The following is a 25,766-nucleotide window of genomic DNA, read 5'->3' on the forward strand; positions in this document are numbered from 1 at the left end:
CTATCTTTTTATTTATACTTTGGTTGCTCCGCTACCTCCCACTATGAAAGCTGGATCACCCACTAGTGGGCAGTAGGGACCAGGTTGACTACCACTGATTAAAGCTTTACAGAGATAATCAAATTTTCGTTCACTCTGTTATCCTTCTAACATCTAAGCACAGTTAACCAGGCATGACGTCTTCTGATCCCCAAGTTTACAATTGTGTAGACTAAATATTTGAGTTACAAGAGTTTTCTTTATATGATAAGTTCCCACCCATTGAAAGGTACATATTGTTACAGTTTTTACCTAAACATGGTTTTTACAATGGAATACCACATGGCCAGGTGAATTTATAACTCTGTGCTATCCTCCTCCCACCAACCCCAATTAAAACTTTACTGTTACTTATACAACCTAATAATACTATTTTTATCAGCTGCTATATCACACTGGTGATAACTCTGTCATCCAAATGACTAAGGAAAATTTTCACATAAAATTGAAATCGTCTCAATCTTATATTTTTAGGATAAAATTTTAATCACTCAATCAATACATATATGTTATGAAAAATTAGAAGACATAGATAAGCATAAAGAAAAAATTGTATTTCTAAAATTATCAACTGCCTGACCTGTGGTGGCGCACTGAATAAAGTATCCACCTGGAACTCTGAGGTCGCAGGTACAAAACCCTGGGTTGGTCTGGTCAAGGCACATATGGGAGTTGATGCTTCCTGCTCTTCCTTCCTTCTTTCTCTCTCCTTTCGCTATCTCTCTTTTCTCTCCCTCTCTCTCTTCTCTAAAAAATGAATAAATAAAATCTTTAAAAAAATTTTAAATATCAACCACAGAAACCACTAAAATGTTCCTGGATATCTTTCCACAGATTTTTGTTTTCATATATTTGCATATATTTATACACATAAACATAGAAACTTTATTTTATAAAAAACGTAAGTTGACTAAGAGAAATATTTATTTTATAAAAAAAATGTTTTGCCCTGGCTGGTTGGCTCAGTGGTAGAGCGTCGGCCTGGTGTGCAGAAGTCCTGGGTTCAATTCCCGGCCAGGGCTCACAGGAGAAGTGCCCATCTGCTTCTCCACCCCTCCCCCTCTCCTTCCTCTCTGTCTCTCTCTTCCCCTCCCGCAGCTGAGGCTCCATTGGAGCAAAGATGGCCCGGGCGCTGGGGATGGCTCCTTGGCCTCTGCCCCAGGCGCTAGAGTGGCTCTGGTCACAACAGAGTGATGCCCCGGAGGGGCAGAGCATCACCCCTTGGTGGGCAGAGCGTTGCCCCCTGGTGGGCGTGCCGGGTGGATCCCGGTCGGGCGCATGCGGGAGTCTGTCTGACTGTCTCTCCCCGCTTCCAGCTTCAGAAAAATACAAAAAAATATGTTTTATTTAATAAAAAATTAACACTATAACATTCTTCTGTAGTCTTCTTTATCAACTTTAATATATTTGCTTATCAAAAAGTAAGTGTTTAGCCTGACCAGGCAGTGGTGCAGTGGATAGAGCAGTTGGACCGGGATGCAGAGGACCCAGGTTCAAAACTCCCGAGGTCACCAGCTTGAGCTCAGGCTCATCTGGTTTGAGCAAGGCTCACCAGCTTGAGTCCAAGGTTGCTGGCTTAAGTAAGGGGTCATGTGGTCTGCTGTAGCTCCCCACACACCCCCCTGGTCAAGTTATATATGAGAAAGCAATCAATGAACAACTAAGGTGCCATGGGGAAGAATTTTTGCTTCTTATCTGTCTCCCTTCCTATCTGTCCCTCTCTCTGTCTCTGTCATAAAAAAAGAATCAAGTGTTTACTGCATAATTTTTAATAACTGCTTAGAATTTTATTATGATAGTTCTGTAATTTGCCTGATCAATTGACTATTCATATTTTTGCTTGTCTGTATTAAACATTTTCCTGCTTATTTCCTTAGACTAAGTCTCTCAGGTTAAATACCCAGCTTAAGGGTTTAAAACATTTTAGAGATCTGGTTGTATATTTTCACATTTCCCTCCAGGATGATCAAACTAATTTATAAGCCAATCAGCAACATCTCAAACATCAGTGGTCATTGTGTACTTTCACAAAAACCTGTATTTAGGACATTTTTATTATGTTGCTTTTGGCCTTGGAGTTTAGCCTGTCAGGATTACATTAAGTCTTAAATCTTCTTTTTCTTTTTTTCTATTTTTTCTTTCTTTTTTTTTTCTATTTCTGAAGTGAGAAGCAGGGAGGCAGAGAGACAGAGTCTCGCATGCGCTCAACTGGGATCCACCCAACATGCCCACTAGGGGGCAATGCTCTGCCCATCTGGGGGATTGCTCTGTTCCAACTAGAGACATTATTATAATGCCTGAGGCAGAGGCCATGGAGTCAGCCTCAGTTCCCCGGGCCAACTTTGCTCCCATGGAGCCTTGGCTGCAGGAGGGGAACACATAAAGAGAGAGGAAGGAGAGGAGGAAGTATAGAGAAGCAGATGGTTGCTTCTTCTGTGTGTCCTGGCCGGGAATTGAATCTGGGACTTCCACATGCCGGGCAATGCTCTACCACTGAGAAAACCAGCCAGGGCCTTAATTCTTTCATTAATGCATTATTTATATTTACCTGCTGTCACATTAACATCAACAACTGATAAGTTACTTCTATGATAGAGTCAGTAACATTGATAATAACCTTGATTAGGGCTATGCCTTGTTAAGAGATTTTTCCAGGTTGATGGTAATTTTTAAGTTAATACTCTGAATTCAACAAGTGATCTTTGTGTCTCCCTTACTATCACCCAACCTATTCCTTCACTTTGTCCACCAGATTTGGTCTCTTGTGGATTTCCTTACCACATCTCCAGTAGCTCTCCCTTGAGATTAGAATTAAGCCCCAAGTAGCAATTCCTCACTGTAACACCTTATACTTTAAGAAAGATGAAACTGTCAGCAAAGCAAGCCAGGTCAATAATTTATCAGAGTCTGCTTTTAGTAGATATTTCAGTGTGAATGCCCTCACCTGGACCATTTATAAAAGTGTCAAAACTAGCCCCAGGAGTAATTCCTATGAGTCTTAATTATTAGTGTTTCACTACATATAGAAATGTATGTTTATTCTCATCTCTTCTTTTCTTCTTCTTTCTTCTGAACCAATCTTCTATTACAAATTATTTCTTCTAACTCTATAGTGATTCATTTTGTTTTTATTTTTTAAAGATATTAATGACTTCTCATGTTCTAAAAATTCTCTTAAAGTTCTCAAAAATATTATTATACAAGTGCATATATGCTAGAGATGGGGACAGTTCAGGGATATTCAGTTTGGAATGGGAAAGACACAGAGCTTAGGCACTTAAGTAAAGTGAAATCATCTTAGTTTGTTCCCTTATCTATCACATAGATTAATATCTGCCATGGACATCTCACAATCGTCCCAAGCATCATAAATGAATATGTGTGTATATATGTATGTATTATCATAAAGCACCAAAAAATAAGATACAATCATGAACATATTTAATAAAAGTAAAAAATGTATAAGTAAAAAGTATCTCCTTAATCCTCAGTGAAGTCAGAGTTATCTCAATTTTAATAAAGGCAACAATGAGATTCCAAGAGTTTGCTACTCCTACAGTAAAAACCAGAACTGAAATATCAGTCCCAACATGTAAGATTCCAAATCAATGGTAATTTGACTTTACCGGTTGTGAGTTATGTGTTTGCAAATAATTTACTCATCATAGAATATCAAAGTCTGTGAATATTAAAAATTATAATAAATACAGTTTAGAATGGTTCACAATTGTATCTTTGGTTATGCCATTCTACCTCACTGGAATTTCATGCTCTTTCCTGAGTGATATAAAAAAGGGGTGGAGGTATGGTACAGCTAGTATGAAATTAATTATTTATCGTTAACATCCGGACTTTCTGAAGGGCCCACAGGGAGTAACACATACTGACATCACTTTAATAATTGTGTTGACTATAAATTATTGCTGTGCCTGACTTCAGTATAAATGTTGTTATGTTTTATCAAAATCTGGGTAAGCCCATGGGAGTGTGCTGAGCATATGAATGCCATCTGTTACATGTGTCACAGCAGAGACAATGGCCAGATATGCTGGACAATACTAGGCTACAACTACTCTGAATAAGGTATATAGTAATTTAGATGCTTTTCCTTGAAGATCTCCTCAAGAAGCTGTCTGATGTGTGGAACTATCTATTGTCCCAAGGATAGAAAATACCATTATTTTAATATTTGAGCCCATATAACTGGATTTTATTTCCCTAAAGGGGATCTTACTGTATTGCCTCAAATACTTAGATATTATTTAATGAAGGTCCTATAAAACAAAGAAAGTATTTTTTTTTACAAAGTGGATCCTTGAGAATAGAAGAACAAGTATAAATGCTTGGTATGACTGAGACTTCGCATTTCTATTAAATGGTAGCCAGTATACTGGGCAGTGGTGAGATTCAGTTGTTTGCACTAGTTCAGCAGAACCACTACCTAGTTTTTGATTGATTTCAGTGAACCGATTGTTAAAATGGCACTTGTAATCAGGGTTCTCTCTAATGTGGTCACCTGGGAAAATGTCCAATGTGGAAATCACAAATTTAAATTCCTTACTTTTTTTTAATGTTTATCTGCACAACAGCGTATTCTAAGTGCCCGTAGTAATGTTCATTCCGTCCATAGGTAAAAAAAAATTGCAAGAAAGCATGCCATTCAAGAAGCAATATGGAAATAACTTAACAGTTTTGTTGTTTTTGTCAGGTATTATTTAATAATTTTATCAATATTTTAAAACTCTTATAATCTAGTTTAGTGTACCTCTTTTATCGTTCTTATTTAAGTAGTAAATGCAAATAAACTACCTTTCAGTATACTGTGTTTTATACTTAAAACAGTCAGTAGGGCAGAGAACCAGTTGTTAAAGTATTTAAATCCCACCACTGATACTGGGGGAAATAAAATGAAGGGCTGGAGATGAGAAGCTGTGTCAATCCCAACTCTGGGGGACCTGCTGAAATGAAAACAGTTAATTGAAATGCCACGTCTAGTCTTGTGAATTCCCCTTGAACAATGGCTGTTAAACTAGCCATGGATTTTTTTAGGTGTATTTCTGGAAGGGCAATTTTGGTTTCTAAGGTAAATTTTTAACTACGGATATAGTTATTATGTTTATTCTTGCCAAATTTGTACATAACTTAAAAGACATTACTAATTGCAGAAATCTCATTTACTTGACATCATCAAAGAAAGAAGTTCTATATATTAAGGAAATACTCTGCATAATTAAAACTCAACCATCGTACAAGCCAGGTCTGTAGAGGTGTGTGCAGGGGAAGAGGGGAGCTAGCACTACCTGAAATGAATTCCAGCTGTGATGATGGACTTTAAGCTCTGACAGTAAGAAATCTGACAGCAAGGAAAAGCCATGGTCTGCAAAACCTGATAACTCAGTCTCAACAAATCATCTCACGTAAGGGCAATAGGCTCTGAAGGAGAATCTGAAAGGAAAACTCCTGAACACTGATACATGCACAGCATACACATCTGTGGGTGTGGAGAACGGTCCTTATAGATGCTGATAAGAAGGCTATTCCATGTTGTTTTCAAATATCACATCATGTCTCTGCTTGTGAGAAACCCTGTTCAGCCTGCACTCAACTGGGCATTGACTCTTCCTACAAGATCTCTCTCTGTCGCCTTGGCTGGCTGGCTCAGTGGTAGAGGTCAGCCTGGTGTGCAGGAGTCCCGGGTTCGATTCCTGGCCGGGGCACACAGGAGAAGTGCTCATCTGCTTCTCCACCCCTCCCCCTCTCCTTCCTTTCTTTTTTTTTTTTTTTTTCATTTTTCTGAAGCTAGAAACAGGGAGAGACAGTCAGACAGACTCCCACATGCACCCGACCGGGATCCACCCGGCACGCCCACCAGGCGGTGATGCTCTGCCCATCCTGGGCGTCGCCATGTTGCGACCAGAGCCACTCTAGCACCTGGAGCAGAGGCCACAGAGCCATCCCCAGCGCCCGGGCCATCTTTGCTCCAGTGGAGCCTTGGCTGCGGGAGGGGAAGAGAGAGAGACAGAGAGGAAAGCGCGGCGGAGGGGTGGAGAAGCAAATGGGCGCTTCTCCTGTGTGCCCTGGCCGGGAATCGAACCCGGGTCCTCCGCACGCTAGGCCGACGCTCTACCGCTGAGCCAACCGGCCAGGGCCTCTCCTTCCTTTCTGTCTCTCTCTTCCCCTCCCACAGCCAAGGCTCCATCGGAGGAATTTGGCCTGGGCGCTGAGGATGTCTCCATGGCCTCTGCCTCAGGTGCTAGAATGGCTCTGGTTGCAACAGAGCAACACCCCAGATGGGCAGAGCATCGCCCCCTGGTGGGCATGCCAGGTGGATCCTGGTCGGATGCATGCAGGAGTTTGTCTGACTGCCTCCCCATTTCCAACTTCAGAAAAATACAAAAAAAAAAAAATCTCTCTCTATGTCATGGGCCAGACATGGAGGAGAGTGTCAGAGGTAGATCAAAACTAAGCAATTCTGAATAAAGTCCTTTGGCATACACATATTAGAGGATATCTGTTGCACAAAAAGAGACACTATTCCTGATTTCTCAGCAATGGAAGGCACAATGTAACACTTATTTATCTATAGCTGGTAAGGGGTCTTTTTAAAAAGATCTTGACTCTGAGTAATTGCTGAAGCCAAGGTTTAGGCTTCTCCGCAATTAATAACAAGGATCTTGATGGATCCAGCAATCATCCTGGGCACACTCTGGAAGACAGGGAAAGCAGGAAAAGAGCTGATATGATGAAAAGCCAGGGAAGCCAGGGTAGAGTGCACTAGAGCCATGTCAGAGTGAGAAGAAATTAGAATATCAGAAATCCACTTCATCTTACTGTAGATATTGCTGTTGCATTCCATTATGTTTAAATTAATGGTAATAAGCTATACTGAAACTTCAATCCATAGGGTGCAGTCAGTCTTTTTAAGTCCCTAAATTGAAGGTTCCCAAGTATTATTATAACATTATTGTCAATGACTGTGCCAGGGGGACACTAAATGACAATTGTAGTTTACACGCTAGCCTACAAAAGAGTAGGGGTTTGATCACCGTGTAAGGAAGGTATATACAAGCTTACATGAGTAACAAGTGATGTTTTTAGACAAAAGCAATATTATTCTACATTTGAAAAGTAGAAAAAATAAATAAAAACCCTCTGCTCTGAGTACAAGCACCTCAATTTTGAAAATTAATTTGAAATGCCATAATATAATGATGCAGAGTATCAGACCTCACTGGTTCCTCCATTTCTTTGATTCTTTTTCTTCTTGTCTGTTCCCTTATTTACATGCATCACTGGTTACGCTGACTCATACTTTCAGAATGCCAAGCGGATTTAGAAGAAATATGTGAATGGCGCACACTGATTTAATTTTTTGTAAAGTTTAAATAATCATCTTATTATTTAAACAGTCATTTTGTCAACCACCTGAATTAAGAGTTTGGCTTCTAATAGTGTAACGAAGAATTCAATGCTGTTCAAATCTTAGTATATGTTGAAACATTTAGAACAACAAAATCTAAATTTTTTCCCCTCTTCATTATCTTTCCTTATATACTTATAAGAGTTCATACCTCTTTTTCCAATAGCACGCCACACATATTTTTCATTATTTATTCACAAAAGATATCCCCTAGCTTATCATTCCTAGGCCTTCATACAACCTCAGCATCTCTGCTCTAGAGATACTCAGAACAACTGTAAATCAAGTTAAGCTTTTTCTTTAAAGATCACTTGGTGGGGCTGAGGAAGAGGAAGACCAATTATGACAAAGTATGGGTGAGTACAGTTCTATGATATCCAGATATGGATAAAATAAGCAACAAAAACTGACATTTCAATGAAATCAAAGCATCTCATAAAATTAACATCAGTATTATTATTTACCCATAAAATAACAACATACGCTTCCAGGAAGCAAGTGCTCATGTACATTCTTAAGGGTTCTCTCCCTCCTCCTCCCTCCCCTTCTGTGTCCTCCTTTTTTTTCTTTCCCCACTTCTTTCTCTCCTATTTTCCTTGGACTCCTTCTCTTTCTCCTCTTCTCCCTTCTCTCCCACCCTTCTCCTAGGATTGCTAGCTCATTTGCTCATTTCCTTCCTCCCTCTCTCTCCCAGTCTCTGTTTACTTCTCCTTCCTTTTTCTCTCTACTTTCTCTCCTTTTCTCCCTCTCATGCTCCCCCTGCTTAGTTGACAACAGGGTCATAAAGTTTTTTTTTTCCTTTATACTAAATTGGCAGTGACATTGGAAAACTTCAGTACAACTTAAAATAAGTTCAGAAAACTGTGCACACAAAAACACATACACATATACTAAAAACAGGCACATCAAATTATTATTATTTATACACAGTGACTTAAATATCATTGAAGCATTATAAGAAATACTTAGAATAAACTAAACTATATAAATTAGCACATTTCATAGGGGAAAAGTATTATCGGTCAATAGTAAAAATGACATGTTTATGAAGATCAAGTCTTTGTGGATGAACTTAATTACTTTCTTTGAAAGATATCTTCATGTCACAGATTTTAGGGGAGTGACAGAGATGCTTTTACTTGATACCATTGAAGTCCTGGTCTGCATGAAATTCTACAAAGGGAACTGAATGTTAAAATTGTCTTTATACTTTCAGGAAAGTCTACAACTGTAAAGTTCTATAACTGCAAGTTGAGCCTCTTTATGAGCAAGATTCCAGCAACCTGAAAATTGTGACAGCTACAAGCTTCATCAGAAAAGATGTGTATCAATGTTAATTAAGCATTCATTAGAAAAGAAGGCTAAGTGTGCCATAGAAAAAGAAAGAGACAGTAAGATCTAGCTGTTTGTATTTTAGAAAGTCAGAATAACCTGTCTTGATTAGAAGTTAAGGGTCAGAGTTTTGGGAGAATAACTAACAGAAAAAAAATAATAAAACAGTGGCAGAGGGAATGTTTTTCTCTTGAATTTTATCTTCCATTTTAGACTTCAAGAGCAGTCAGAGGACTGAATGAATATGTTTCAAGTGTCAGCATTGTGAGAAAAGAACTAGAATGGAGTTTAAGAGCTCACAAACTCTGAGTAAAAAAGAGTATTGTAAGAAAGCTAAGTAAGGCCATTAACCCAGCATTGGGCAAAACAGCTGGTGGGGATTTTTCATCAAAACCTGAACTGGCTTAGATGTCCCACTGTCAATGGCACAGGCCATGGGCCCCTGGCTTTTACAAAAAAAAAAAAAAAAGATAAGAATAAATTTTAATTTAGGCCTTGGAAAGAATCCAAAGGTTTGGTTAAGTAAAGTGATCATTGATAATTGCTGAGGAGAAATTAAATTTGTCTAAGCGTACTTAAAAATAATACTGTATTCTGAGAGTTCATCAAAAACTGTAAGGGACAGGTGCATTTTGACTTGTTAATTCATCTCAGTTTGACATTGTGTATTAGAGAAACTAATGTGTATCTCTTAATCCTTTGAGTAGTATCAACATTCATGTACATCCTGTGCCTCCTAATCATCGAGAGTACAATCGTACATGTGTAAGGCAACATTAAAAAAAGGCAAATGTATGTTCTTCTTGTTTCCTTAAATTGGTTATCAAACAAACATGATTTTAAGTTAATAAAACTGGAACTGGAACTAATTTCATTTTTTGGAAAAAACTCATTCTTGGGGGTCAGCAAGCATGAAAAAAACTCACTAGTCAAAGGATAAAGGTAGAACTTACCTTTCTTTAGCAAAATGTCATAAGTGATTGGACCCTAAGAATCACTTTAATTAATCCCATTGTCTAATCATAAATCATTGCTTACCCATTGTCTCAAAACTGATGGAGAAAATTAGAGTGAATTTTCTGGTGTGTGGCACTTAACTTTTCAATTTAAATTACTGTAATTCTCTGTTCCTAAATGAGCTAGGAAACAGCAGGTAAGAATGCTTGTCTGAACTTGGGAAAGAAGAGACAGAAACGAGTTAGGAAAATGAATGGTGGGGCCCTACAGTTCTCACTGATAGGAAAAAGAGAGGACTGACGAAAATAATAAAGATTGAAAGCAGAAATTACGGTACAAAAAAAGACAAATAAAAGTGAAAATGATGAGTTTGAGGTAGGTTTGGCTGAGGAAATAGAAGTCTGTCAACTAAGTTGTAATCAAAGCAGAGTAGAATCATCTACACTTCAAGTCTGAGGATAAAAAGGGAGGGTTCAAATGTGAGTTCAATTTGGTGAATGAAGTGGATGCAAGTGGAAGTGGAATTCTATGTTAAAAACTTGATTCCAACAAACATAAACTTGCTAGTAGAGTAAGTAAGAAAAACTGATAAAATAGAAATTTACATTCTTTTGAAACAAATGAAAGCTAAGAGTCCATATATATATATATATATATACATATATATATATATTCAATATATATATTTCAGTTATAATAGCTTAAAATTAGTAAGTATTTCCTAATTGCATCAATTGACATGTACTTTGCAGGTGTTATCTCACATGCCTTTCACCATCTTTTTGAGGTTGGTACCATTTTACATCCATTTCCCATGCCAGGTGAGGACATGGGAGCTTAAGAAGCCAAGTCACCTTTCCAGAGCCACACAGAAATACTACTGCTAAGAGTCTACTGATATATAAAAACTTTTCTTGCAAAGAAAAATGTGGTTATTAAATATTAAGTAGTATAATCAAACTTTTTAAAAACCTAATTGGCCCTGGCCTGTTGGCTCAGTGGTAGAGCGTCGGACAAGTGTGTAGAAGTCCCGGGTTCAATTCCCAGCCTGGGCACACAGGAGAAGCACCCATTTGCTTCTCCATCCTTCCTCTTCTCCTTTCTCTCTCTCTCTTCCCCTCCTGCAGCCAAGGCTCCATTGGAGCAAAGTTGGCCCAGGCACTGAGGATGGCTCATGGCCTCCACCTCAGGCACTAGAATGGCTCCAGTTGCAACAGAGAAATGCCCCAGATGTGCAGAGCACCGCCCCCTAGTGGGCTTGCCGGGTGGATCCCAGTCCCGCATGCGGGAGTCTGAGTGCCTTCCTGCTTCTCACTTTGGAAAAATACAAACAAACAAACAAACAAACAAAAACCTGATCAATCTATTTAAAAATTAGTTTGTCAGAGTCCAAGAAATACTCTACTGGAATGTTGAATAAATAAAATATGATAATATTGGATTGAAAACTTAATTCTGGGAGACTGACAACTTAAAATATTCAGCTTTATTAACTAATAAATAATGCTTTGCATTGGACCATATGTCTTTTTAAAAATGTTTACAAATTTCCTTCATATAGGTTCTTCTAATTTTTAAGCTCTCTTCTAGTTTTTGTTTCCATTGTGAATTATCAATATATAGCATTTTAAAAAATTACACTTTGAACAGGTTAGTGTTGATGAAAAGGAACATAATTTTTGTATGTAGATCTTGCTCTACTAGAACCGTCTGGTCATCCATGTGTACTCTCTTTTAGGTAAACTCCAGAGTCATCATTCACTAATTATCAAATATTCCTTGAAGAAAGATTGAAATCCCATTAAATATATAATTATGTTATGCAAAATAATCAATAAAAAGTGTTGAATGAAGGCCTTCACTCATCCCTAGTAACTAACACAAGCATAGCGATTCAGAGGAGAAGTAGGCAAATCATCACAAGGATCATATCCAGCAAAACACTACTAAAAACACAACACAGAAGGCACCTCTAACATTATCAAAGCTGTTCTTCATGGAACTCCTATCTATTCCTTTCTATTTAATCAATTATATATAACAGAAAGTGAACAAATCAGAAGTGCACAACTTGAATTTTCAGAAGGTGTCAAGTTCCATGAAAACAACAAGCAGATCAATAAACAGAACGACTCTTACATTCATTACAGTCTATTCAGTCATCCAAGCCAGAATGCCCAGAGTCTCTGCTACACCTCACCTCCCTCCACATCTGCAGACAACTAACACCAACTCACATTCTTGGCACCTCTTGAATCTCTCATACCAGTCACCTCTTTCCAAGTTTTATTGCCACACCCTACTTTCAAGTTCATATCTCTTGTTCCTGGGAATATTGTGACAGTCTTTACCTGGGTTTTGTAGTATATAGCTCCTCTTAAATCCATCATGTGCATGTTTACTTGCATGCCATGTCCAAGAAGCCATCCTTGAACCCTCAACTTGAACTCTACTGTTTCCTATCTGCTATATATCCTTACCTCAGAGTTCAGTTTGCGCATTATTTGGTAAGTTTTTATTTATGTGTCTCTTTCCCAAAATAAATAGCATTAATAGTTACACCTACAAAATATAGTAGAATAACTGACAACCGTAGATGGACATTGTGTCTGTTGAACTAAAGGCAAAGAGTTATCACTGCCAGTCCTCTTTTTAACAGACAGTTCTCAAATGATAGTTGTTTTCTTTTTATTTTTTCCAAGACCAATTAAATAGACATTATGCTTTGGAATTATTTTCCTCTAGTAGGTCACTCTTTGATCCTTATTTCAGCTTGATTTTATCTGGAAAATACTGCTGTGCAACAGAAGAGCCCCAGGGTTATATGTTTTGTTTTGCAGTCCTAAAGAATGGGTGGGGCCTGACCTGTGGTGGTTCAGTGGATAAAGTGTCGATCTGGACTGCTGAGGTCGCCTGTTCAAAAACATGACTGGCCTTGCCCAGTCACGGCACATACAGGAAGCAACTACCACAAGTTGATGCTTCCTGCTCACCCCATCTCCTGAATCTCTTTCTGTCCTCTCACTAAAAGCAATTAAGTAAAAATTTAAAAAAAAATGGGTGGGGATTGATCCTTGAGTAGATGAAGGTGGATGCTCTAGTGCGGATACAGAAGAACAAGAGTGTGTCTCGCTAGGATGAGAGAGAGATCCATGCACAGTCCTGTAATTAAAATTTTATGAATGGGCCCTGGCCGGTTGGCTCAGTGGTAGAGTGTGGGCCTGGCATGTGGATGTCTGGGTTTTATTCCTAGTCAAGGCACACAGGAGAAGTGACCATCTGCCTCTCCACCCCCCTACCCCTGCTGTCATTCCGTCTCTCTTCTCCTCCTGTAGCCATGGCTTGAATGATTTGAGCAAGTTGGCCTTGGGCACTGAGGATGGAATCATGGCCTCGCCTCAAGCATTAAAATAGGTCAGTTGCTAAGAAATGGAGCAGAACCCCATATGGGCAGAGTATCAGCAGGTAGGGGGCTTGCTGGGTGGATCCCTATCAGGGCACATGCCGGAGTCTGTCTCCCTGCCTCTCCACCTCTCACTTAATAAAAAAAAAATATTAAGAATGCATGCCAAAGAATCTGGCAGAGATAATTTCAGTAGTCTTCATACAGAGTTGCTATTGGTCCTTATTAAATTAAGATCTAGAAAAGAGGTCATGTCTGATATAGGAGACTTTTCTGAAGTTCATGGCAGTTCTAATAATACACAGGTTCAACCACTTCTATTGACTAATATTGTACAGGTTTGCGTCATTCTATGGGTTTTGTTTTTCTTCTTTTTTAATATCAGCAATGAGAGAAGGAAACACTTTAGAAATGAAACATTAGTTTTCTAAATCATAAAATGAGCTTCATAATCATTTCCCTTTAAGCAAGGAATTAAAGGATAATAAAAGCCCTAATTAAGGACCTTCTTAGCTTAACTAGATTTTCATATGCAAAACACTGTTATAAAGAACTGCTATGGAATGGAAATACCGCCCGTCCGCAGCAAACCCAGAGAGGAGCATTCCCGCCAGTACTTACTTATCTTTTGCTTTAGTCTTTCTGTCCATTCAGGATCTTTCTCTTCTTCTAGGACTAACAATTAGCTTTCTTCTATCCATGGCTCCCTTTTCTCCTTTCAATTAGCCAATCTTTCTGCTTTACTTCACTTTCTTTTAAAATTTGTAATATGTCTTCATTCATTCATTCATTCATTCATTCATTCATGCAACTAGTAATTATTGTGCCTCTACTACTAGGCAGACACACAGCTAGGAATTGTGGAGGCAGGGATTAACATAGCATGTTCTTTTTTTTCTTGTCCTCTTGTCCATTCATTCATTATTAGCCTACCATGTCCCATGTAATTACTTTTTTTTTTTAGTCTATTTTTCATTAAGGGCCAAACGTATCTTCCAGAGTGGGCTTACAATACCGTATGCTCTTTTTGCTTTCTTCTCACATGCAATAATCCTCATATTATATTAGTCATTTTCAATTTATCCAATGCCACCATTGATATTATCATATGATATTGTTTGGTAATTCTATGCCCTTTGTTATTGTATATATTAAAATTATAATTAGAGATAATTTTTACAATGCTTTTTTGAAACTGAGCAGGGCTGAGACAAGTGAATGCAACATGATTCTCTCTGCTTGTCTGAAACAAGGGCAATAACACATATTGACCCCCAATACATGGTAATTTTGGAGTTTCCACTTAACCTAATACAATGTGAGAACTTTTAGGAGGGAAGATAAATATTCTCAAGTTGTTTTATACAAATTATTTGGCTATAATTTTCTACTCAAAATTTAAAAGGAGGATTGGGTTTCTCAAAGTAAAGTCCTAAGATTGTGCTCTATGCTAATGAGAATCTCCTGAAGGTGGGATCTGGAAGTTGAAACATTTTAAACAATACTGTCAGAGACTCAGAGACTGAACTTTGAGAACCACTGAAGTAAATTTTAAAGCCAGAAGACATTGGCTAAAATCCTAGCTCCATACTAATTATCTCAGTGAGTGTTAGTTTCTTGGTATGTAAAGTGGGATTAATAATGTCTAGTTTATAAAGTTGTTAGGATTAAATAAAAAAATATACTTTTTATAAATCATCTATTTCCTAAATAGCTCAAAAATTAAAATTATTTTATCTATTATAAAGAAATATTTTCTATTTTTAAATGAAATAACAACTGGTTCTTATACTTTCTTGTTCAGCTTTGTCAAAACAAATAATACCACATGGCATTAAGGAACCAGATGCCAAATAGAAAGTTTCTTTGAAAATAAAGTAAAACAAACTAGAAAACTTATTTGACCAAATAAAGTGCAAAAGATGAACTACACACAAAGTGAAGAGATAGATTTTTGTTTGCTTTTACAGTTTCATTCTTAGTGCTGTTAATAACAGTTGGGCACCTACAGTGCATTAGGCTCTGTAAAAAGAACAGAGAGAGCACCTGGGCCCTCAGGAGGGACATTATTGATCCAGGAAAGGCCTCACTGAAGATGGGAGCCTAACCGAGGAAGACAGAATGATCAGTAAGAACTACTTCTAGACCTCCCGGCCAGCAGGCAATAGGTCACAGTGCTTGGAGTGAGAAAAGGAGAGAATACAGAAATTACAAAGCAGGCAGATTCACTCCACCCAGCACTATAACCATGCCAGACAGATGTGCTAAAGCCAGGAAGGTAAAGAGTAGCATTCCAAAGGGGTCAAAGCTAACCGCTGAAGTGGAAGTATCATCTATTCTAGTACTTTTTCTCTAAGGAAAACAAGTAAGAAAGAAAGAAAAGAAAAAGGCTTAAATATCTGCATTGCATGTGGTACGTGCTCAGCAAATGTTCACTGAAAGAGCAATGAGAAGGAAAGGAAGAGGCTGATCACATAAAAGCGATAAACACATTGATGAATTAAAAGATCAATCTGACATTCAATAATTATTTAGCACCTAACATATGTAACATGCAATGTTATACTGTGTGCATGTGTATGTATATGTGTGTGTGTTCAGTGAGACTTGACTAAAACACAAATAAAAATTTAGTCTCTAAGCCCAAGTGTTTAGAATATCAAGAATAATAATAGTTAAGACATACAGTGTTTGAAAACCAGTATATTATATATAAAACAAGTCATGGCAATTCAATATTTATCACCTTATTAAGCCAAAGAACAACAGAATATATTGGCTTTCCAAGGCATCCATTTAAGACTCTTCTGTCTTGAAATGATAACTCTAATCATTATTAGATGTTATATCACTTTCACTTGTTTAGATATTTACTAATATTAGATGGCTTGTGTAAAATGATTTAAAAAACTGTCACTTTTTGTCTGAAAGGTCAATGTCTCCTCCATGAATCACCTCAAATAGCACTTCTGTTTCTGCTCTTTGGCCTGCTTCTTGATTAGAAATGTTTTCCAAAAGTTTTCCAGGTCTTATTACATGCCAACTGCTGGTGCTAAGTTATTATTTTCTTTTCAGTCATTTAAAAATTATTTTTTAAACTAAACATGTCCAAAGAAAATTTAGCCATATATTTTATGTTCTCAAAACTAAATAAACACTTACTAGAGAATGGTATTTATAAATACTCTAAAAATTAGAAAATTTACTGTCAACTTGTGTTATGAATAAAACTGTTTATTTCTACTAACAACTCAGTGAGGTAGATATTACTAATATCTCCATTTTATGGATGAGAAAATTGAGGCATAAAGAAGTTCAATAAATGGCCAGGTTGTACAACAATATTGCTTCTATTTACAGAATTTTAAACCTTAAAAAAAATCAGTGGTTGATTGAATATTTTATATTTTAGAGGAAAAAAAAAAAAGAAATACTAATTTTTATCCCTGGGCATTCTTGCCAAAATTTACAACCAGATGAAAACTGAGGGTTTTATGATAAAAAGTGACATGGTATCCTCACTGATACTCTAAGAGGAATCAGTAACATGTGTACTGTGTTTTTTTAGAAAATCAGAAGTAGATTTCATTTTTGCCCCAAATTATTCAGAAGGCAGCACCACACATCTCTTCAGCTACTTCTCTCTAGCAACAGCAGAGAATACCTGAGTTTGATATTTGCTTTTTCTAAGAGCCAGTATGCCAGAGGAATAGGACAACCAGCAGAAAGCTGCCCAGTGAAAGTGGTGGTGGTGACAGCAGCAGATGGAAAATAAACCATAGGTGTATTGGAAATAATCAGACATCATCACACAGCTGGGAAATCAGCAAGAAAGAAGATCAGGCTTTCTCCTCATTAAATCTGTAATTAAAGTCTCATTCTGCTCCATTGAAATCCTGCTGTGTTGGTGGGTAATACCCTCTCTGTGCTGGGGTAAGGGAACCCCTACAAATGTCAGAGTGATATGTTAATCAAAGGTTTGTATGGAGATAAAGGAAGATTGGTAAGATTTAGAAGGACCTGCAAACAATAATAAAATGATTCTGTTCAGTTTCCACATACCTATCTCAATCTGATGTGGACTTCAAAGACAAAAAAAAATTATTGAGGACTCTGTGTTTGCCAATAAGAATTTTGACGGTGGGGATCAAAATCAGAAACTGTTCTGTAAGCTCAATAAATACATTCCTCTGGCATTTATAAAACTAAGAAAATCTTTAATATGCATTAGAGCTGTTACTAAGACCACAAGAAGTACCACAAATTCTGATCCAAGTATATTTAGCCAAGCATTAAATTCACTGGAGGCAATTTGGTATGATTTGTAGAAAAGAATTGTTTCCCTGTGACATCAGCATTTGCATGTGAGGCACATATCCAAATAATGCCAGATTTATTTAATAGTCCAATCCTGCTTTGTCAGCAATGACAACATGTTTAAATATTAGCATCATACTAGGCTAAGACTCAGAAGGGCAGCAATGGAAGAATAAAGATCATCAAGAGCAAAAATGTGTCATTAGAGACCAAGGTTAAGATCATCCACGCCCTCTTATTCCCAATTATTATATGCATATGCTTAAACTGAACAGTGAAGAAAGCTGATAAAAAAAACTTAATTCACTTGAAACATGGTGCTGGAGGAACGTGCCACAGATGCTTTGGACTACCAGACACGTGACAAGTGGGTTCTAGAGCAAATTAAACCTGAAACATCGCTGAAGGCAAAAAAAAAAAAAAAAAAAAAAAAAAAAAGAACTACAACTGTCCTTCTTAGGGCACATCATGAGAAGGGAGAGTTCTTCAGAAAGACAGTAATGCTGAGAAAAATAGAAGGCAGCAGATAAAGAGGAAGAACAAATATGAGGTGGACTGACTCCATAAAAGAAACTGTAGACATGAGTTTGCAGGAGCTGAGCAGAGCTACTGAGGACAGGACATTCTGGAATTTACTGATTCATAGAGTCTCCAGGAGTCAGAGCCAACTCATGGCATGTAATACACATCATACTAGCCTATATAATCGCTTTAGCTGACAACTTCTGTAAGTTTATTAATTTTAGCATAGGAACTTCTACTTATGGACCCATAAATTTTCTCTTACAGACTTAAGAAGCTTGCCCCGTTCTTATTTTCCTGAAATTGAATACAGCAACACTGACCTTTTGTAACTTGGTAGAGTTATAACCTTCTGAGTTTTTCTCATTTGGAAACTGTAATACCTGTTGAAGAATTTGTGAGGGGCTTAGGAAATAACATTCAACATTATTTTTAAAATCACAATATATCATTTTTGTCTTCAGCAGACGTGGAAAAATGACTTATAACTGATGATATGTAAATGAGATATGAAAGCCAAATGTTCGTAGAGGCAATAACATAAAAGATATTTTATTTTGAGAGAAGAAAGATGGAAAGGGCTATAGTCTTGTTTTCTTTTTATGGCTCAGACACAGGCTTAAAATTCTCTCATCCAACCTGTTCCTAAATTCTGCCACCATGAAATTTTCAAGGAAGGGTGTGCTCATTTCATTTTGCAATAGATTAGAAAGACCCAAGAAGGAAAATGTTTGGACTTGGACTACACATCTGTCATTCACTTGTTGTGCAACCATGTTCAGTGACCATGCTCAAGTGATAAACATACTGCAATCATTTCCTTACACCTCAAGTGGGAATAAAAATAATACCCATCTAACATGACATACCTAGAAGCGTTTTATAAAAATGGTAAGGAACTGTGCAACCATTATCCGGCTGATGATGTGGTTTTGGGGTCTAATAAGTCTGTAATACTTTCCCTAACAGATTTTTTTTTTCTTTGTAGGGCCATTACCATTGCCTCCTCAGACATTAGGCCCCAATTATCATGTACCTGTAACTCTTTTCCAAAAGCAAAAAAAAAAAAAAAAAAAAAAAAAAGACTCATCACATTTTAGGAAAAGTATATTTTTAAGGAGGCAAATAACCAGACAATGTAGAATCACTAAGTCATTTGTTGAAACTGTCAGGTTTAGGATATTTGGATTTCAACACGTTTCAGAACAAGTCTTCTCAAAATTGAATGCATGAATAAGTCACCTGGGAGGAATATCCTAAATACAGAACTTGATACAGAAAGTCTGAGGTGGTGCCTGAGAGTCAGCATTCCTCATAAGTTCCCAGGTGATATCAAGGGTGCTGGTCTTCAGAGCCCACTTTGAGTGGCAAAGCTCTAGACCCTCCCTCTAGAGTTATATTCTCCAATATGGTTACCTATAGTCACCTATGGCCATTTACCTTTAAATGAATTAAAATTAAGTTACATTAAAACTCATTTCCTCTGCTGCACTAGCCACATTTCAAGTGTTCATTAGCAATGCGGTTGGCGGCACTGCAATGAACAGCACAGATATAGACCACTTCCATCACTGACTCTAGAATGCAACAGCAGTATTTTAAGAGGTGAATGCCTTGACCTAACCAGTCTTTCCAACCTGTCTAAAGTTGTGTACTTGTGTGTACCTTCTGTGTCAATTCTTTAATGTCCTGTGTCCTTTGCATAAAAGGAAAATATAAATGACCTCATTCATTATAAGACACACACTTGGGGTAGTCATGATGGAAGACGGAAGTTCTTTAAGTTTGAGCTTTTAGATAAAGAGAGGAGAGACTGAATGACAGTTCCCTAACAGCAGGAAAGAGAAGATGGTCTAATAATGCCCAATGAGAGAAAGACTAAGAGCCAGTCTTGATCCTCTCAAAGGAAGAGTGAAGTGATATTAATCAGTGTGCTATTGTATACAAAGAGGGTTCTCTCAGGAGAAGAGCAGCGCATCTGTTTCACTCACACATCAAAGAGACCTAGCAGCTGAAAACGCTTGTGTCAAATCTCCACTCAGTCTCTTTTTCTCCCTGCTTTCCTTTCCTAGTTCATTTGCTACTCTGTGGGCTGTTTGGCAATAAGCCCTTCATCAGATTAACATTTCAAACCTATTGTTGGTCTGCACTGGCTTAAATGAACTAATCATCATTAGTACTTCAAAACCGGTCTGGCTATGCCTGCAAGGAGGAAGAAGAAGGAAGAGAAGAAAATGAAAAAGAAATAAGCTTGACTTCTTAAATAAATCATCCATAAGTAGTTGGTCAAGACTGAAACAAAAGCAGAATTCTTCGTATTTTAATCGTTGTCACAGACACACAAGGTAGAGAGTCAAAAGTGTTTCCTTAAATATATACATCTATCTCTCTCTCTATCTCTATTTGCATCTACATCTACATATATATTTATACATCTCCACTGGGCAATAATGGAATACAGGAATCTTTCTCAGGAAAAGGTAAGGAAAAGGCTGGAATCTCATTCATTCCCTTTCCTTTGATTTCCTTTCCCTGTGGAGAATATTCCTTATGACTGATTTCAAAGCAGAACTTACTACAGAACTGAATCCTTACTCTTTCTGCTTTATCCATTTCAGTGGAATTGTATTCCCCAAAGTCATTGGGATGGGTCGCCTTTCTATTTTACAGTAATAATAATGTTGTGTTACTTTTTTATGTATTTTTTTGCATCGTGTTACAGAATGTAGTTGAACTTGTTGCCTTACTGGGCCAGGTAAGCCATGAGCCAGGCTGAACCCAAATTTACCAGATGAGCTTTCTCCTAGATTGGAATTTCCAAGTAAGTACATTTATTGTTTATTCTACTTTATACTAAAGTTTTTTATCATGATATTGTACTTGTAATTTCAAGGCTGAAAAAAAGAAAACAAACCTAGACCATTTCCTGTTCTTGTCTGAAAGACACAGAGAAAGTCTTAAGGCATGTTCTGGATTTAAAGACTAAATTTCAGACTTAAACAAGAACATTTCTCTTTCTTTTTGTGTGAACTGAACATTTCCTACAGATTATCATCTCTGTGACTAGAATATTGCTTCTTGAAGTGTGATATGTAGAAGAGATCGCTGGAAATGGTGCAAGATGTCAGTCTTAGATAACATTGAATCATATAGTGTGTACCACATTCTCTTTGAAATTCTCTTTCAATTCTTTAATCAAGGTGGCTTATGTGTTTAACACAGCTCCCATTGGCCAATTTTCCATTTAAAAAAAATAATAAATCATCCTTAAACTCAGCATCTTCTGAGGGGAATTGTATCTAGCTGAAAATCAGCAAAACTTTGGTGTTAGTGAATTTATTATTTTTAACACTTTCCTTTTACTTATGGCATATAATACTGACTTTTCTATTCAGGGTAGTAATTCAATATTTATTAAAATACAATATGTAAAAGATAGTCTTTAAAACTATTAATCTTAATCTTACCATAAAGCAAGTGACTGTGACAGTAATAACGAATGAGTAGCAGTGATGTGAAGCACTCTTCTAGCTTTGAGGAGTTAAAAGGAAAAATATATTGTTCCTTAGCTGTTAGCACTTTATATACACAGGGGGTTCAGTTTCTGCATCAAATACTGTATTCATGATATGATCTTTAGAAATAATGTTTCATAAAAACTGCAAGTGGGAAAATGAGAGAGTAATATCTAATTTTTTAAAAATTAAAAGTTATGGGGTAACATTGATCAGTAAAAGTATGCAGATTTCAGGTGAGCATCTCTAGTTAGGGCTGAAAAGCTTGCCAGAAAGCATGCCCCCAGGTAACCTGAGTGGCAGGAAATGACAAGCAGAAAAGTAGCAACAGCAGAGGATACATTAAGGAACAGAGGAAGAAAGGAAGAAAATATTCCTTATCCATTCTCACTTGATTGATTTTAATGTGGTAAGTTGCTTAGAGTGTGTCATAAGCTTTTCCAAAATGTGAGCTTTTAAGTGTCTCTTGCTATCTTTAGGAGGGGAGAGAAAACACCAGATTTATTTATAATGTTACAACACAATGTCACGTTGCTTTATTTGTCAAATGGGATCAAACTTATTCTAAAAAGCAAACTTTCTGGTGCTCTTCATCAAATTACCTTAATAATACTACTACTAATAAATAATAATAATAATAAAATGGGTAGAGCGTCGGCCTAGCGTGCGGAGGACCCGGGTTCGATTCCCGGCCAGGGCACACAGGAGAAGCGCCCATTTGCTTCTCCACCCCTCCGCCGCGCTTTCCTCTCTGTCTCTCTCTTCCCCTCCTGCAGCCAAGGCTCCATTGGAGCAAAGATGGCCCGGCCGCTGGGGATGGCTCTGTGGCCTCTGCCTCAGGCGCTAGAGTGGCTCTGGTCGCAACATGGCGATGCCCAGGATGGGCAGAGCATCGACCCCTGGTGGGCAGAGCATCGCCCCTGGTGGGCGTGCCAGGTGGATCCTGGTCCGGCGCATGCGGGAGGTTGTCTGTCTCTCCCTGTTTCCAGCTTCAGAAAAATGAAAAAGAAAAAAATAAAATAAAATGACTAGTTCTTATCTACTGAAAATTTATTTTTGGATGACACCCTTCACTTGTGTTTAATACTTACTCATGAAACAGTTTGCATTTGCTGTGTCAAGGATACAAAGTGAAATCCTGAGAGTCTGTGGACAAGCAGCCCTGCATCACCTGAGGGCTCCTCAGAAATGTGTATTGTCAGGCCGCACCCCAGACCTACTCAATGAGAATTTACATTTAAGGTGATTCACATGCACATGAAAGTTTAGGAAGCTCTATTATAAGTCAGAGAGACTGTCTTCAAATAGCTTAACAGCCCAGTTTGGAAATAATATTGACACTAAAATCCGTGAAGTAACAACAACAGGTAGTAGTTAGCATAAATAGTAGTATGGGAAGTTAGACAAGATAATAATCTCCAAACATCATAAAGGAAAACAAGAACTGTGTCTAAAAAATCTATCCAGAATTAGAGAACAGAAGATTGTCCCCATCTGGAAGTGTGGTGATGATTTTTAGATGAAGGACAGAATTATACATATGTCATCTTAAATATACAGAGAAAAGACCTGCATGGCTAGAGTGAAGGAAACATGCAGGGGAGTCATGGGAAATCGGATTCAATGGAAAGAGTAGAGCAGTTCTGACAGTCAATTACAGGAGTTTCCTTTTCATACCAGAGGAAATATATGCCATCTCTAAAAATATGCAGACTAGGAAATCACAGAATTAGAACCACACTCTAGCACATAATAAATGCTCAGCATTTATGACATTGAGTTTGTTAAATTCTATGTTCAGAAGTAATTAGTCTAGCCCCATGGTGGGTAGTCTAAACTGCAGGGGGGAAAGCCAGGATGCTAGAGGCTATAAATATCTTTGGTGTGGGATCTGGTGTTTGATTAATGTCTGTTTAGCAAAAGATAGTCAAAGGTCCTAAAAAACAATAATTACAAGTCAAAGACTAACATAGTCATACCACTGTATCACAATGACTATGCTGATTTGAATTTGCCTCAATTAAGGAACTCTTTCATTGAAATAAAGTTTCTAAAAATGTTACTTAATGGCACTACAGCACTTCTGTTCAATTCATTCTGCTGAAACCATGTGCTTGCTACATCTCCTTTAATTCCCATGTTCTATTGTAGCCATAACAATGAAAGTGGGTGTAAACTGTAGCATTTTAATTCAGGAAGCAACTTTTCTTAAAGTGGGGTAGCATGCTGCACAAGGAAAATCTTAAATTGCAACGCCACACTTGTGTTTGAAACCTGTCTACGGTACTTTCTGGCCAGACACTAGTGCTGTGTGACATTTGTCAGTGGCTTAATTTTCTTGATACTCAGTTTCTGCATCTTTACATGAACACCTTCAACTGCACTGGACTGTTGGCACAAAGTCAGTACTTAGCTGGATCTCGAAAACAGGTGTTTTTATTAACATCTTAATCATCACCTGCCCCACTTCTCCTTGTTTTCATTGATGATGAGAGGAGCAAACCCAAGGCAGACATATAAGCAGACTCCTTTTAAATTTAAGCATATGGATCTGCTTTTTACACCAAACTGAGTTTCTATATAGTGATTCTTTAGTTATGCCAGAGGCCTTTCAAATAAAGAAAAATAAAACAGCTTTGACCAGGTCGGCTCAGTTGGTTAGCATTGTACCGATATGCCAAGATTGTGGGTTTGATTCCTGGTCAGGGCACAGACATGACTCAACCAGTGAATGCATAAATAAATGGAATAACAAGTTGATCTCTCCCCACCACACACACACCTTCCTCTCTCTCTAAAATTAATAAATTAAAAAAAAAAGAAAATAGAGAAAGGGAAAACACGAGTGCTTTACAAATGTTCAAGTGTCCACAGTTACCAGGGACATGCTGGTATGGAAACTCAGATGTGGGCAAGAGGATGAGCTCCTACAATCCGTTTTCTTGATTCTCCTTATGCTTACGTTAGGCCCTATCTATGAGTTCAATCTACCTTTACTCATCCAGTTTTCTGGCTGCTCTCCTTAAGTCTCCTTCCTCTTCTACTCTTTCCTCTCTAAATTTAACTGTTATTATTTAGGTTAGAAGCAAATAAGCCCTCCCCATCACTCCTCCTTCCTCCTCTAACCTAAACCCTAACTGCCCAGAAAGTATTTTTTTTTCTACTGAAGGAAAGAAAAAGTGCAGAAACCAAATCAACTGAGTCTAGGCTGCATAAACATCTCTTAACCCCAGGAAGTCCAGAGATTTTGTGACCAGTTCTGCAGGGATCACTGAAAGAACTTTCGTTGAGAAATTAAAAAGACTTTTGACTCACAGTGATGATTGCCCTGTCTGGTCTTCTCTCAAGCACTCCTGGTAGCTGAAAGCATGTGGATATGTCCTCCTTGGTAAACAAAGAGGAAGTTCCTAATGTACTGGTAGTTGAACTGGTTTTTATTTGGAAACGTTCTTATTGGGTCAGGAGTCCAGTGAGTGGGAAGAACTTGAGCCTACATTATTGGCATATAGAGAATTTAATAGGTGGCATCTTGAAATGACTTTCAAAGCCCAGACATTTTTTTCTTTTTCTTTTCTTTTCTTTTCTTTTCTTTCTTTCTTTCTTTCTTTCTTTCTTTCTTTCTTTCTTTCTTTCTTTCTTTCTTTCTTTCTCTTTCTTTCTTTCTTATTTTCTTTCTTTCTTTCTTTCTTTCTTTCTTTCTTTCTTTCTTTCTTTCTTTCCTTTTTATTAAGTGAGAGGTAGGAAGGCAGAGACAGACTCCTGCACGCATGCACTTTGACAGGGATCCACCTGGCAAGCCCCCTACTGGGCATTGTTCTGCACATCTGAGGCCACTGCTCTGTTGATCAGCAATCAAGCTATTTTAGCACCTGAGATGAGGTCATGGAGCCATCCTCAGCAGCTGGGGCCAACTTGCTAAGTCTAACCATGGCTGCAGGAGCGGAAGGGAGAGACAGAGAGAGAAAGGGAGGGGTGTAGAAGCAGATGTTTGCTTCTCCTGTTTGCCCTGACAGGGAATCAAACCCAGGACTTCCACACACCAGGCTAATACTCTACCACTGAGCCAAGTAGTCAGAGCCCCTAGACATTTTCTGGAATGGAGCTACAAAATCAAAGAGCCATTCCATAGCCCAGAGAAATATCTTCCCTCTCATGAATGATCTGCATCCTATGGAGAATCACAGAATACTAACATGACCATAGCTTAAATGTCAAGTCCAAAGTTCTTAATTTTTATTGGACAGAGAGAGACATTTAAATT

The 25,766-nt window shown here is 37.8% G+C and overlaps 1 protein-coding gene across 1 annotated transcript in view; it reads right to left on the minus strand.

The window, feature by feature from the left end:
- Positions 1-25,766, minus strand: part of LOC136311683 (uncharacterized) — a 112,743-nt gene that overhangs the window by 86,517 nt on the left and 460 nt on the right. The gene's annotated exons all lie outside the window — the stretch shown is intronic.

Source organism: Saccopteryx bilineata, chromosome 8 (assembly GCF_036850765.1).
Source record: "Saccopteryx bilineata isolate mSacBil1 chromosome 8, mSacBil1_pri_phased_curated, whole genome shotgun sequence".
In the NCBI taxonomy this organism is placed as follows: Eukaryota; Metazoa; Chordata; class Mammalia; order Chiroptera; family Emballonuridae; genus Saccopteryx; species Saccopteryx bilineata.